At 47.3% G+C, this 16,812-nt stretch overlaps 1 protein-coding gene across 2 annotated transcripts in view; it reads right to left on the reverse strand.

The window, feature by feature from the left end:
• Positions 1-16,812, reverse strand: part of VTA1 (vesicle trafficking 1) — a 673,843-nt gene that overhangs the window by 133,583 nt on the left and 523,448 nt on the right. The window lies entirely within an intron of this gene.

The raw sequence follows: 16,812 nt of genomic DNA on the forward strand, positions 1-16,812 counted from the left end.
TGCTGTTTACAACAATCTTGAAGTTTCCCTACATGCTCTATTTTCATGTGAAGAAGTGGTATGCCCTGCAGCACAAGGATTTAATTTAACAAAAATATCTGCATTTAAATACATAAACATATACAAAAAAACTTTAAGGGAATGTTAAGTTGAAACAGCTGAAGGAAGCAAAATCACTACCCAGGTAACTCACATCTGGCTGCTTGTTTCCTGCTACTGTTGTCTCAGATGTGGGTTTTTTCTCCCAATATTAAGGTATCTCACGTCTAGCTGCTTACTGCCTGCAGCTGTTGTAGCAAGTTTGGGCGCTTATCCAACTAGCCAGGTATCCCAAATCTGTCTTTACCGACTGCTATGTCTTACATTTGGGGTGTTTTTCTCCCACTACCCAGGTATCTTGGATCGGATCTTTTTTAACCTATTGCTGCTTGTTCAGACTTGAGAGTTTCTCACTTGCTGCAGTGTTCCCTTACACAACCATTTCTGCCATTTCCAACCTGACCGGGACACCACTACAACCAAGACCGCAGCCCCCACCTCCTTACAACTCTGGTCCATCTGCAACCAACTCACCCAGAGTCACACTCCGGCACACAGCCACTCACCACACGCCTTCCAACCCGTAAACAAGAGGAACTCTGTCTGGCAGTCCAAGAAGCACTCAATCTGCTCTACCTCCTTTACACTTTCACCCTCTTTCATGAACCCTCCTTGCACGCCGCTAAACCTTTTCATCTCCAACCCTTCGACTCTGACCTACCCCATCCCACCTCCTCTCACCACACACACCACAACTCTCAAACCAGGGGCGCTCTTTGACGCACCATGAATCACCCCTTCCATGCCCCTCACCCAACCACCTCCTCCCACTCTCTCCTCACTCCCATTCCCTCTCTCCCGCCAGAAAGACTCACTGCCCCCCCCCACTTCCACACACTGCCCAGCATCCAATTCTCGAACCAGAGGGCCCTCTGGTGCTCCAAACAATAACCCCACGCCACCACCACCACCACCACCACCACCACCACGACGACCCTTGCACAGCCATTCAGTAACTCTCCCTCCATCGCAGTCCCCCTGCTCCCATCCCTCTCTGCTTTAGCCAGTATCTCAAGGACCTCTGCTCATCACACTGTGTCAAACACTCATGTGAGGAGAGCTCCTCTTCTCACCAAAAACCCACCACCAACCCTCGCTCCTCTTGTACTCATACCCTCCCTCCAATGCATTTCTTTGACAGCCATAAATCAGCCACAATACCCCCCCACCTTTGCCCCATCCAGCCCAACATACACTTCACTTGCCAAGCCCACACCTCCTCCCACACATATGCCCCTTCATCCTGTCCTGCGCACCCCCTGACCTCCAACACCAGATGGCCACCGACCACCCCTTTTCCCTCACTCAGCATGGCAGCTCTTGTCCTTTCCAGAACCATTGCCTCAACCCCTTTCCTTTCTGACCCCCTAGCCCCTCTAACACACCTCTTGCACCCATCCCTCGCCCTCTACTCTTCATGCCTCGCCACCCCTGCATCAGTCCACCCACCTCACCTTTACAAGCCCGTCTGTCAGGACCACCCATTTCCCTCTTTGAACACCACCTTTGCCCCACTACATCACACCTCCCCCTCCCACTGTGCACAAACCCCTTACAGCACTAAGCTGGACACCGACCACACAGGACCCATTCAACGCCCACCAACCAACCTCCGATCCTCCGTCATTCCTCTTGCACAAGCCGGCCACCGCCCGGTCACACTTCAGGCTCCCGATCCACCTCCCACACTCTCTGCTCCCATCAAATGATTTCTCTCAACCCAAATCATCACCATCCCTCCAGTCACACCGACTGGCCTGATCGTACTGTCCATGCCCCCTGTTCCTACACCTGTCACTATGACCAACCAAGTCCTTTCGGACCCGGACACTCAGGGAAATACTGCCCCCACCACTTCCCATCAAGTCACCTGCCTCCTTTACAATGCCTGCTCCATGGCCAAAATCAAACACAGCATATTTGACCTCCTAACTTCTGACAATCCTGATCTCATTTCATCATTGAAATATGATTCTCAGACGATTTCGAACCAATCGCACACAAGTCATTCCGTCCCGACTACTCGCTCATCTCTCACTGCTTCTGAAATAAATGGCCCAGCAACTTCAGGATGCCGAGCATCAGCGTTTAGAACAGTAATAGGAGTTTGGGGGATGGGGGGGGGGGAGAAGTGTATATTTCTTCGAGGCTTTGGACATTCCACACTGGTTGCCCAATGAAGGGGCCCTTGGATGGCTCTGCTCTGCCCTATTTTCAAAGAGACCAGATATGTCAATTTCTACAAGATCTTCCGCTGCCTTCAGACAAGCTGCCTAGGAAGGCACTGCTTCGGCCCCACCCGCTAATCTGGAATAAACGTGTTCAGGGATAAGGACAGACTCTTCAGAAAAGGCCCTATAGGCTTCTCCCTGTTTGAGCTGACTGTCTCCCAGAGAAGGTTCACTCTGAAATGAACACCATTTATACATGCCTTCCCATTCTCACAGCTGCAAGTCAGAACCCGGCAAAACGTACACATATGCCAAAACTTAGATCATGCAGCCCTATCACTTTAAGCACTTCCTGCTAACCATTTCCCCTTCCCAGTGATGCCAACTGATCTAGAGGTAAAATGGTGTCGGGGTCCCTGGCTCTTTTACGCCCACACTCCTTCCAGATCACCACATAATGGCTAATTAAACACCCAATGTGTGACGCTGATGTCTTTGAGGGGCTTACTGTCGTGCCATTGAGTGTTAATGGTGAACTGAGCTCTTCATATTCACGTACAAACGGGGCTCGTCTTTTTCCCAGGATGCACCTTAAATGTGCAGATCGTCTTGGCCTGCCCTGCCCTTCTCCCGTAGGTTGTGTGCTTCCTTGGTAACGTTCCACAAGAGCAGAGTCAAATCGTGTCCGAGTACATCATTGTGGCAGGTGGAGAACCCCTCTCCCGCTGCCTCTGACTGGAAAACATGGCCGTTAGGCGTAGTGCCGGGCCAGTTACAGATCAATTTGGCACTTGGTGAAAGAGAATAAAAGTTACCTTGCATTTGGCCAATTTCACTCGCACTCAATTGTCCGTGCTGAAAGCCTTCTTAAACCCTACATGTTTTTTCAGCTTTTGCTTAATTGTGAATGCAAAGGGTATTATGCATGAGCTGTTGATGTACAAGCTGCTCAGACAGTTAACCAAATATTTCCACTCCATACGCTCCACCTTTAAATGTGAACGTTTTCACATTTCTCACATCATCCGGGTTCAGGGAAACAGTCCGAACTTTCTGGGTCGGACATTAGAAAATTTAAGCGATCTGTTCTGAGACGAATGTCCCTTTACCCTCCGAGTGGGCTGAGGCAGGAAAGGAGGTGGGAATTCGGGAAGTCGTGCAAAGACACATTATTTTGCCATGACATACATTGTCCACCCCCTCATTTCCGGGAAGCAGTGCAGTAGGACATTTCTCTGGATTGCCAGCGAGCTGTGAGAGCGTTTATCACACGTGTACAATGCCCACCACAACCAGTGGCCTATTAGGAGCATTAAGCATTTTTAAATGACAGGACCGCTTTGTCATGCAGCACACATCCGCTGCAGTACAAACGAAGACAGCCAGACTCTCCACATGCCCGAAATAAGCCTGGGGGGTAAACTGCACATCAACAATAGCACACTTGGGCCTTCATTGGGAGGAATGCAGCGAGGGTAAAAACCGGTGGCATTTTATTTTAAAAGGCGATTTTTAAAATACCACCTTATTTTAAATTGGGATTATATTACAGATGAGCTACAAGCAGTATTTAGAAAATACGGTGTGGTGTAAATAATTCATGTTTATCCCATATAGTACTTTCTAGGTACCCCATGGGATAAATAAATACCCTATGTGACCACACCACATAATTGGGTGGTCTAATAGGAACATCTTTTTTAAGGAGTTCATGAGTGTTCTAAAATAATGTAATATACTCTCTACTGGAAATCTTTGTGGGAACCGAATTAAACATTTTCACCTGAAATAGGTTTACCCATAGTAAAACTATCTAATTCATTATTATTTTTTAAAAGAGCAGCTCCCCGGTAAAGTGTATAGCGCAATGAAACGAGCATTTAATATATCTCTCAAAACTCTTATAATCGTCACTGTCATGGAACCGTACCCATGAGCCAAAGGATTTTGGAAGTAAAGTTTTAAATAATTTCCAAGCAACTCTCTCTATGCTTTTTGTCATACCCTTATCCCTCTTTCAACATCCAAAATATGAACCTAGTGGCGCTATTTTGCAAATGTACCGTCTCTGTTACAATCGAAGATACATGTCTTAATGTACTCTCGTAGCCGAATCATCAGTCCCCAACCATTCCCACCGACCACACCCCACTTACGTGCGCGCCAGGTCGCCATTGCACAGTCCCCCCCCCCCTACCTCCTGGAAATAGTAAAAGGACAACATCTAGGCACAGGTAGATTTGTTTATAGTTTGTTTTGAATGGAAGTAGGTGCGTGTGGGAAGTAGGTGCGCGTGAAATAGGCTTCCCTTCAAAAGAAACAACCCTTCACAAAACTATTAGCAGGGGTGGGATGAGGCATGCCCAGGGGGGGGGGCACACACTTATGGTTGGGCTCAGCCATTAATGGCCTTCAGTGGTCACTCTACTCTGGCCTTCTTTGGCTTAGGCTGGCAGGCTATTTATAGACAAGCCAACCTATAATTGTGGGTATTAACGCTACATTACATCCATTGCATCTCACCTCCAGCCCATTCCAGGATTGAATACTCCAATGCTTGTCATAACGGTTCTGTTAGAGTACATAATCCAATTCACTACTAACAGCTGTCACACAAAAGTACAAGGTTAATAAGTAACTGTCAGAGTAGCACTAATGTTACCCTAGGTGACTACTGGAAATCATGGCATTTGGGGGTTATCATGTAGCAACAAGTAACATATGTCTTACAATTCGCACATCCAAGCAGGGTTTGTGAACATTTTTAGAACTGATGAAAGACACAGCACATTGTTACAGTTGGCTCAAAGAATGCTACAACGCTCTGAGATGGTACATGAGTTTTTATTAAGACCTGTATGGGCCCTAGGACTTTTGCTCGCTCTTGACCTATAAAGCACCTATTCAGGAATTCCTAGACCCAAGCTAGTAGATAATGATTAGTAACCCTGACTGGCTAAGATCTTACTTGAACTCGAATTGAAGACCTAAAGACAGAATAACTTCTCTAGCTAAACTCACTCAGGTACTTCCTAAAACTTTCCCTGCTCCATCTAGTCATTAATGTTCTCAAGCAGGGTAAAGGATTATGCCTTCAGGATAATCAGCCCAACTCTCCCCGCTTTCTATCATGGCTATGTTTTCCATTCTATATCTCCACTTCTCAATACGGTCCTCTCGCCCCAACCGCCTCCATCTTGCCCCTCTCCTTCTGTCCCTTCGCTGCCACCCGCGCCTTCTAGGCCTCACCTCCACCCTTTTATGTTACTACCTCTACCACCACACTACGACTCCATCCTCCACACTACTACTACCTGCCCCCTATTACTACCACCCCCGCTGCTACTCCCTCCCCCACTACTACTATGCCCCCCCTCCCCCACTACTATGTCTCCCTCCCCCACTACTACTATGCCTCCGCCCACTACTACTATGTCTCCCCCCACTACTACTACTCCCTCCCCCACTACTAGTACTCCCTCACCCACTACTAGTACTCCCTCCCCCACTACTATGTCTCCCTCCCCCACTACTACTACTGCCTCCCCCACTACTACTACTCCCTCCCCCACTACTATGTCTCCCTCCACCACTACTACTACTACTACCACTTCTCCCCAAATACAACTCAGACACCCTCCTTACTCGCACAAACACTTCAAATAATCTTTGACCTCACTCATTACTCTTTCACGCACACACAACTCAGTACCCTTGCACTCACTAACCAATACCTCACCTTCTCCAGAAATCGCCTCCACACTCAACATCGCCTTTCTCGTTCCTGTTGGTCTCTAGGTCTGCCACCACCTCCCACTCTGACCTCACCCAAACAACCCACAACTTCCTGCTTCATGTTAGCTTCGTTATGCTCCTCCACCTCCTGTCATTGGTTTACCTCCTCACTCTAATACTCCCTCCTCCACACTACTAATACCACCACCTTTCCCGAAATACAACTCAGACACCATCCTTTCACTCACAAACACTTCACATGCAAACCCTATCTTTGACCTCACTTTTAACTCTCTCGCACACACAATGCAGTACCCTTGCACTCACTAACCAATACCTCACCCTTGCCAGAAATCTCCTCCACACTCCCGCTTTGTGTTTCTTCTGGTCTCTTGGTCTGCCACCTCCTTCGCCTCTGACCTCACCCGTACAACCCACAACTTCCTGCTTCCTGTTGTCTCCTTTATGCTTCACCTCCTGTCATTGGTTCACTTGCCCTGGCCTATCTGGCCCATCTTACCCACGCGGGAGGTGTTCCCACCAGCAAATCTGCAAGCCCCTCTACAGAATAGTGATGGAGGCCTGAGGTGTTCAATGTCCAAGTTCGTGTTAAAGTGTTGGGTCTGGGCTGCCCCGAGGTGAGTCCAGTTTGTGGATGGCTCTTTGATTCTTTGCTTACTCTAGGGTGGTCTATGATTATCGCTCTGGCACCACAGTGTTTGTGGTTGTGGCTAGGGAGAGTAGTGAGGTGACCATTGGTCTGTCTAGAGCATGGGATATTGTAGGACCAATAATGATGCTTTCTATTATCTTAGAAAGTCCCTCTTTTTGTTCTACCTTCCTGGACAGCCATTTCCTCACATCATTTGCAAATGTCTGTGCGCTGTGGACACCTTTGCAACAGTATGTGTATTCAAACAAACAGTCCTCAAATAGTTAACAACAGAAGAAACCCCTTGTCATTGAATCCAATCATCCTACTGTGGAGTTACTTAATTATTCACATTACCCCGCTTTCTACCACGCCTTCCCAAACGACCAGGTTTCTCTCTGGTGTAACTCAAATTCCAAAAATATACTATAAACGCCCAATTCTACTGGCTAAAGGAACAGGCTGCTGTTCCATTTCACCTTCCTGCTTGCATCAGATAATCTCTATCTAATAAAGCTGCTCAAACTGATCTTAAGGCAAATTTGGGAATTAAAATTAAACCCATGGTAGTCCAAATGAAAATAAATATTAGATGAGGTGTCTTCTCATTGCACCCCATTCTTTGTTTTACTTAACTAAGATTGAGCCTTCCATTAGTTACAGGCTAGATGTAATTTTGGTGGATTTGGCTGATTATTTTAACAGCTACAGGGTGTCATTTGGAAGCAGGTGTTGGGCCACTATCTGTGCCAAAAGCTATCATTAGGCATGATTCTGGTCTCATCTCAATGGAATCAAAGATTTGGTGGAAACAGTCATGTACTCAAAGATGCTGTCTTCTCCACATAACTCTCTGTACAAGGATTTAGGTATTGCTCTTAAAGTGCACTCCATCACTTCCATTAATCGATTCAGTTGCAAAATGTGTGAAATCTTAACTATATTGAATCCTATTGAGAATAACTTGTCTGTAATCCTAGGAGGACTAAATACAAATTATGCAAATTTGATTGGAAATGCACTATTGACCAACTGGATGCCTATAAAATGTACAAATAGTATGCTAGTATTACTAGAAGACGAGAACAACTCCCAAAGTATGTTCCCTTATTTCCATTAAAAAGGACAAGAACAATTTACCGAACATTTAAACTTAATCTGCTCCCTACCTTGGATTCTAAAGGTCCTAGATTGTCCATCCCCAGTGCAGAGCGGATATGTAGGCTCTGCCCCAACTGAGAAGCCATAGAAACACCAAAACACTTGCTGCAATACTGTCCAAAAACTTCGACTTTAAGGCATATACACTGATACATGTGTATATACCACGGCTATATGTCAAGCTATCTAACTTTTGTGAGAAGCTCCCATGTTTTAGGCTGAATGATGGGACTGAGTTGACAATACAGGCTTATGCCACTGCCTGCTCCATGATTTAGGGTTCGAAGGAGGCGGATGGACAATCCCCAGGCTTCACAGTCCATCACCAAACTGAAGGAAATCACTCCATCTTTGAACTCTAGCGGACGACAGGACAGGAAAGAACATAACACCACAAGCTATGTGGATCCTTGAAAGGGATGTGCAGGGCGGTTGAAAAAGGCCCTGCGCTCCATCTTAAGTGGACCACCTGATGCACCGAGGTGCACGAAGGCTCCTTATCTTGATTGGGAGACAGAATCTGTGTGAGAGAACGCCATCTAGGTATTCCCTGGAAATCCACTGTAAGGACCTTAAAATCAAGTGGATAAGCCATACTTCATACAACCACACCATTGAGAAGTGATCCCCTACACCACTTACCTCAGGGGACCCATCACAAATATAAAGGCCATACCTGGCATCCTCAGACCTTGCTGCTAAGGATCAACGCTGAGACACTACCCAAGCAACTTGGTGGACATAAACCAATGGCAAGGACATTGCCCAAGAGACTGTCCAACAGGAGACAGGCACTTACAGCAGAACCTGCTCCAGGACGTCCCGGTAAAACATCAAGCAACATCAAAAACGTAAATCTACAAATAATGATAGCAGGTCTTGCAAGAAAAATAAGCATGGGTCCCTGCAATGCAAGAACCAATGACATCCATCATTAGATTGTTCAAAGGAGTTAACAGGCGCACACCCTGTGCATCCATGAACCTGGAGCCCGAGCGGTAACGGAGGAGGCGAAAGACGACACTGGCCAAACTAGGAGCAGCAGGATTGACCCACAGCAACAACACTGTGAAGCTGATGAGAAATATGGTGACTGCATTTATGTGATATTTGTTCTCTCCCATGTTGAAGGAGGAGGAGGAAGGGGGGGGCTATGTGAAAGAGTGAGACGGTGGAAGAGAAGGTGCTGAAGAAGCAGAAGAAGGGGACACAAGAATAAAAGAAAGATGAGAGGATATCAGAAATGAGCAGACAGTGCAGGAGGCAAAAAAGATAGAGGGTGAGGAAGAAGAGTCTCTTTAAGAGGCGGCAAACAAGCAAGTGCGACCTGAGAGGAGACCTTGGAGGAGAAGGATAAGAAGAGTGGAGAGGAAGAAGGAGTCCAAGAGAGAGGAAGGGGTGAAAGGAGTGAGCAGGAGCTGGAAGTCAAGACGGGAGGTGATAAGGGCTCAACAATTGAGCAGTGTCAAGGACGAAATAAGAGGCTAGCTTTGGAGAAAGGAAAAATGAGTGAGGGTGGCCCAGGGGAAGGAGTGCCAAACCCAAAAGACACCCAATTGGTAGGACATCGACCACCCCAATGTTTGCAGAGACTGTGGCAGTGTATCGCAAAGGCAATCTAGGGCCTGAGCCTTAACGTCCCCTAGGCTTAGAGTTGTCTGGCGCAACAGCTTACTAGTGTGTAACCTTAGCCTACATCCCAGGGGCCCCTTAAGCCTTAACTGGTGGAACTTGAAATCAAAGATAGCAAAATGCTGACAAAAGCTATGAAGGAGCTACTACTCAGTCAAATCAAGAAAGAAGTATTCAGGCACCTAAATTCCCAGAGACTGACTTACTTGATTGCCAGACAGTAAAGTCAAAGGGAAGGAGGAACTGGCCGACAGACATTAGTTCACCAGCAAAAAAAGAAGTGGTCATCCTCACAGTCTTCAACTGTCACAAACCCTTAGTTACGGCCTTCACTAAACCCTTGCCACATTTACTTTTAAAAACAAAATCATTTTGCACTATTCTTTCTCAGTGTCACGTCATCTCTTGATCCCTTAGACATGGCACTATTTATGTTAAGAGCTATATTTTTCTGTAACAAATAAAATAAATAAATGTGTGCATCCTTACAGTTTGCTGCATGTACAAAACACACGGTAGTACCCGGTCCCTCAAATGGCACCATAATCAGCAACAGTCCTCCTTTTATTTATTATCACAAACTCCAGATTTTCGTAATAAAGCAATGCAAAATATGTAGGAGGTTCACTATGCTCCCAGACCAGCAGCCTCTTGCAATTTTCAGCTCTAGTACATGTGACTCCTCTTACTTAAGCAACTGGTCTATCCATTTGATGTGTGTGAAAACAATTTCACCACTGAGGCGCAAACATTAGGTACCACAGAGGGGATCAACTTAAAGCAAAATGATTGGTCAAAAGAGAGATCTCCAAAAGAGCAGTTAATACATCTTAAGAGACAAGTTTACTACTTAAGACATGACAGGAGAAATAATAAGCCCGTTAAAATAAGGGTCATAGAAATTTGCTAAAATATACCAAGTGGACATGTGACATTTCTGAATGGGAAATGATGCTGTAGGCGACTATTTCCAATAACAAGACCAGCTTTTGGAGACTCATGAATAAGTTCAGCAGACCAAAAAATGTATCAACAGTTTAATTTACAGGCATCTTGGATTCATCATATTAGTGCCCATGCTTGAAATTCATAATCTGGCTTGGGAAAATTGAGGCTATAAACAATCATCAATCTGGCCTTGTGCTTCCTCAGTGGTTAAGATCGAGGGAGTTAATCAGTTTAATATTAAAAAGTTCCCCTAGGTTGGGCTAGGCTTGGCCTATTCAGGTTTATTAGGGAAAAGGAGCAGGTCTCTGGTTCAAGGCATCACAAGAACATGCTCAACCCAATCTACAAGAAGGGGCTCAAAGAATTCTGTTATTTGGATTTATAGTGCACAGTGGTGGCATTTGCATGGTGTCCAGGCACTCTCGTGGATGCTTGGCAAACTATTGGATGATCACTCTTTTGGAGATGCTCTGCAGCATCTTGCTATCTTGATATGCTCACCTCTTTGGTGGAGCTCATTACCTCAATGGGTTTTCATAAGGGAATGTAAACTTCAGTCAAAAGCAGGTGCTGACTCAGTCTGCAGTAATTGTAGGGCCAATGGCCAGAAACCACTATAAGTGGGGATGCAAAATTACACCACACCACTTTGCTGCTGTGGGCTAAGTTAAGCTCATGGGGTATTAACGTAGGACTATTGAAAACACAGCTCTCTCTGTTTACTGACACAAAAGTATGGTTACATGTAAACAACAGATGTACTGCTATAGAGTAGTTTGGGACATCAGGGGTCTTAAGCAAAGGTATGCTCTGTCCCCCAATAGTAGTCAATACTTTTATGTGGGACCTCCCTCAGAATTTGACTGCTGCCCATAACCTCTACCTAAACTGGGAGTGCATCACGTCCAATGTTTGCCTTGCGCTGCCTATCTTGCCGCCATGGACATCACACACATTGGATCACAGCATGCATTAGATGTGGTCAATTAGTACTCAAGGACAAATGGTAAAAAACGAATACAATTTTAATCGAAGATCATGTGTTTTTAAATCAAGGTACATGCAAACCATTGGTGGTTGTTGGGTCCCCTCTGGAAGTGGCGGACCAATTAAAACCCTTGCGCACAATAACGGATTGCTATCTGAAATATATAAACCTCTGCAAACTGAATGCACAAACCATGGTACGTTAATCTTCTCTATGTCGAGGGGTATTGACAAATGTTTTGGTGGGTATTCATTTGAACCTTTCCTTTTGAGGCATCTGACGAAGGTGTTTCCTACAGTTTTGTTTGCAGCAGAACTTTGGCCTACCTCTGAAATGATGTGGCTAAAAAGATTGGCGGGTAAGCTTTGGAGGCAAACACTGGAGTTGGCGCGATCTACCCTGGTGAATTTACTACTGAATACGCGGGACTCTACTCTATGGCAGCTCTGACAAATCTATGTTACTTGGCACTCATTCATTGATTTGAGAATTTGGAAGGTACCACGCTGATGACATGATTGAGGGGTGCTATTTAGTGACATGAGAGCCAATAAAACGCATATTTTAGGTTTTGACTTGGTTTGTTAAAAAAGGGCAAGATCAACTTATTCACACAGTCTATGTGTGATAAATTGCGTGATATCGAGAATATCAGATGGTCTTAGTTTAGTGAACTAAGAGAAGGATAATTTCCTGGCTCAAATACCTTTAAGATCACTTGAATGCTTTGATATGGTCTTTGGGTATATTCCTCATAGGGTTATTTACCCTTATCTGCCGGTACTAATGCTTGAACATTTACGAGTTTTGGGTTCAAATTGCTTTCTACCACCATAAAAAAACATTGCATCACTGGAACAGGGAATGCTTACTACACAGTGTGACCATTTCAGAGACCCGACCCTGTGAACAGGTAATAGGGACCCCTCTCAGCCTGGGGTGAGAGGCCTACCAAATGGTTTACCAGAGCCAGTCCTGCTGCAGTGGCTGGGTGTAGGATTTAGGAGAGACTCAGTTCTTGCGATGCCTACATGATATATGATATTTTGTTTATAGAGCACCTATACACAAGTGTTTCAAGGCGCGACGAGGCAACGGAGGGGGACGCAAGGGGGACAAGACAACGATCTTACTAGGCCCAGTGACATTGAGATCGCGCAAGTGCAAGGAATAGGAAAGGGGAGAAGTGCCGGGGGAAGGGGAGGAGGAGCAAGTGCAAGACATAGGAACGAAACACCAAACAAGAAGTGAAGCCAGCAGGTGGTAGTGCAGGAGTTACGTGCATACAACAAGTGTTAGCTAGTAGAGGAAGGGGGCCTGTAGGGTTGCAGATACAGCCCCAAGTGCAGGGTTGCCAAGGGGCAGTGCAGATGTGCAACTGGGAGGGCAAGGACCTGGGCCAGGTAACCAGTTCAGAGGGTAGCCTGGTAACCAGTGCAGTAAGAGAGGAGATCAATAGGGAAGAGGGAAGGCAGAAGAAAAGAGGGAAGTCTTGAGCTGCTTTCCGAAACCGGAGATGGTTCTGCTCAAGTTTCAGAGAGGCGGGAAGGCTGTTCCAGAGGGAGGCGCCAGTCGAAGAGAGAGAGATCTGCCCCCAGTTTGTTGCTTGGAAAATTGACTGACATTGAGGGAGTTGGAGGTGGAGGAGCGAAGAGCTTGAGTAGGAAGAGACTTCAGAAGAGAAAGCTGGACATATTTTGGTCCCAGGCCCAAGAAGACCTTGTGGTCAATGCAAAGGGTCTTGAACTTGATCCTCGCAGCCACTGGGTGCCAATGGAGAGAATTCAGTGCTGTAGAGATACGATCCCTGGCCTTAAGGCCAAGGACACGTGTTGCACTCCTGTTCTGGATGAGTTGCAGAGGACGGAGAGTAGAGGCAGACAGATTTAAAAAGAGGCTGTTAAAGCAGTCAAGCCTAGAGAGAACCAGAGCTCTAGAGACAGTGAGCTTCTGGGGGAAGGAGAGGAAAGGAAGAATACCTCTGAGGAGGTGCAGTTGGTAGTTCGACTTCCTACAGACATCCGAGATGCGAGTAGAGATGGTGAGTGTGGAGTCTAAGAAAACACTGAGGTTCTTAGCCTCACAGGTGGGAGCAGGAAGAGGGCCAAGAGAGGCTGGCCAGAGGGTGAAGCGAAAGAGGTGTGCCGATGAGGATTTCCATCTTGCTGGCATTCAGACAGAGGTCATTGGCGGTGCACCACTCTTGAATTGCAGACAGAATCCAGGATGAGAGAAGGAGAAGAGGCAGCAGAGGGGAGCCTGAAAGCAAGCGTGGTGTCATCCACATAGCACCGGATGTTGGGGCAGAGAGCAGCAATGCGGTGGGCGGGAGGTGCCAGGCATTGGTTGAACAACCAGGGAGAATGGTTAGACCTGGGGAACACAACAGGTGGCGAGAGAGATGGAGGAGAGGAAGGACCCAGAGCCTGATAAGTGATACCCAGGTTATCAAGGAGCCGGTTGAGCAGGATGGCATGGTTGACCATGTCAAAGACAGAGCAGAGATCAAGTAAGATGAGGACAGAGGGGAGATTAGAATCGAGGTTAGAAAGCAGGTATTCACAAATGTTCAGGAGAGCCGTTTCCATGTTTCTGGCTGCTCTGAAGGCAGATTGATGGTCATGGAGACAACCAACAGATTCAGTGTGAAGATTAAGCTGGGAGATGGCCAGCTTTTCAAGGAGTTTGCCCAGGAAAGGAGTGAAAGAGATCGGGTGATAATTAGCCGGAAGGGAGGGGTCGGCTGAGGGTTTCTTGAGAAAAGGGTGCACAAGAGCGTGCTTCAGGGGGAGGGGAAGGTTCCAGAGGGGAAAGAGTGGTTGCAAAAGTCAGCCAAGGCTGGAGCGAGGGTGTCAATGTGGTCCTTGATGGCTATGGAAGAACAGGGAAGAACCTGTTTTGATGAGGTTTTCGTAGATCAAACTTGTCTAGAAACCTCATCATAGGAGTAGAGAGGAAAGGCAGAGATGGGAGTGAGGGTGGCCGCAGGGGGGCCAGAGGAAGAGGAGAGACTGGAGGGAGAAGCAGGGGAAGCTGAGAGGGTGGACAGGATTTCCTTAGTTTTAGAGATGAGAAGCCAGGGCCGTACAAAGGGCCTGGGAAGTGACAGGAGAGGTAGAGACTGGCAAGTTTGGCCAGCTCCTGGCAGATTTTAAAGAGTTCGACCGAGTTGTTAGATGCCGCAGAAACACAGGCTTGGATGTGATAGCAGTGTGGAGCATAGAAAGGGGTGTGTCAGGGTGTGAGTCAGCCAGAGGTACAGGAGGGGGAGAGAAGGAGGCGAAAGACTCAACTGACGCACGCTTCATGGGTCGAATGACTGAAGGTGGGTGGCAGTGTGGGGGTAGGCTTGGCCTGAGGGGTAGAGAGAGAGATGAGAGGAGAAAATGGTCACTCCAGCAAAGAGAAGATGTGAGAGGGTTAGAGAGGGGGAGGTCTGAAGAGATCAGAACATCGAGAGTGTGTCGGGCCAGAGGGAAGAATAAAGAGAGAGAGAGAGAGAGAGTCACAAAGGTCGTGAAAGAGTCCCGTGGCAGGACAGGGAGCATCTAGGTGGATGTTGAAGTCACCAAGGAGGAGTTGAGTGGTTGAGGCCAGGAGGGCGGAAGAGAGGACCGCCCACTCGGAGAGGAAGGGGGAGATCAGACCAGGTGGCTGGTAGATAGTAGCCACTGTGAGAGAGTGACCAATAGAGAGAGAAAGCCTAAAGACCAGGCATTTAAAGGAGGAATAGGCCTGCATAGGAATCAGAGGCAGGAATCCACTCAGGGAAGATCAAGACTACACCACCAACGGAACGGTTGGATCTGGGCGGAGAGAGTAGCCATCAGGAAGGAGAGTGTCAAAGCTTGTGACAGAGCTGGCCGTGAAGCATGTCTCGGCGAGACCAACGACATCAAGGTCGAGTTCGTCCAGGAGACGGCAGATGCCAGGGGAGTGTTTGACAGCTGAGCGAGAGTTAAGAGTGGTGAGTTGAAGAAGTTTTCCATCCTTGAAAGACTTCCGGGGAGGAGTACAAATCAGAGGTACTCCCTTGCTTAGGTGTAGAAGGAGCCCTACGGTGGGCAGGGGAGGTGGGAGGAGAGGGCAAGGTAGCTGAGGCGGAGGAAGAGGGCGCAAGAGTAGTGGTAGAGGGTGGGGGCAAGGAAGCCGAGGAAGGGAGAGAAGGGACAGCAGGGGAGGAAAGAAAATTGATAAGGCACGGGAAACGTCTATCAAAGAGGAGGAGATTGGCCTGAGGGACTTGGACCAAGACAGTGCCATTAAGGTAAACATTAATGATGACCTTAGAGCAGTGGGAGGAAGCCAGGAGGGCCTCCCACCGGGTGCCACCATTAATAGGAGAGAGCACAGAGGCCATATGAAGAGTCCATAGGTCTGGCAAAGGAACAACAAAGAGGATGTCAGTGAGGGTCTGTCTGGAGGAAGCGGTAGTGCAGGTATCAGCGATAGGGAGGCCTGGGTTGGAGACCAGGATATCCTTTTTGAACTTCTTCTGACCAGACTTAGTGAGAAGGGTAGGATACTCGATAGAGAAACAGTTGGAGAAGATAGGAGAAACGGAGAGCACCAGAGGTGATGTGGAAGAGGGGGAGGAAGAGAGAGGGTGGGTGCAAGCGGAATGAGAGAAGAGCGTGGGGGGGTGGAGACACAGGGGGAGACCACAGGGAGTGCAAGCAGAAGAGACGACACAAGACAGGAACAGCGGGACAGGGAGAAAACACAATACAGTCACTGGGCACAGCTAAGTAAGAAGTTAACAAGACAAAATGAAAACACAATGCAGCCAATGGGCACATATTAGTTCGAAATTAGCAGGACATGGTGAAACCACAATACAGCCACTGGGCACAGCCAAGTTCGAAATCAGCAGGACAGGGGAAACACAATGCAGCCACTGGGCACAGCTAAGTTAGAAGTTAACAGGGCAAAATGAAAACAAATGCAGCCACTGCGCACACCTAGAGCGGAGAGCAGTAGTAGTGGAGTCTAGAGGGTTCAGTACTAATAGGAGAGGGAAGAGTAATAGTAGAGTGAAGTAGAGAGAGATGTAAATAGGGGAGAATAGAGTGGAGAGGAGAGAGTAGCCGAGGGCAAAGGTGGAGAAGGGAGAGTACTAGCAGTGGGGAGAGTAGTAGCAGTGTGGAGAGGGGAGAGTGTTAGAGGTGTAAAATTGGAGGGTGGGGCTAGGTAGGTATTAAAGAGAGGAACATGTGGGGAATAGAAAAGTGACTGAGGAGAAATAGGAGGCAAGGGGGATAGAGTAGTAGGGAAGAGTAGGAAGAGAGAGACCTAGTGAGAGGAATACAAGTGTGCAGAAGAAAAGGACTAAGTGAGGCCCGAGAATCTGGAAGGCACCAATCCTTACTTTATAACGCATTGAGGAACTTCAATCAGGGACCACATACATTGTTCCCAGAGGGATT

Source organism: Ambystoma mexicanum, chromosome 4p (assembly GCF_040938575.1).
Source record: "Ambystoma mexicanum isolate Mex_15411 chromosome 4p, UKY_AmexF1_1, whole genome shotgun sequence".
NCBI classification, from domain to species: domain Eukaryota; kingdom Metazoa; phylum Chordata; class Amphibia; order Caudata; family Ambystomatidae; genus Ambystoma; species Ambystoma mexicanum.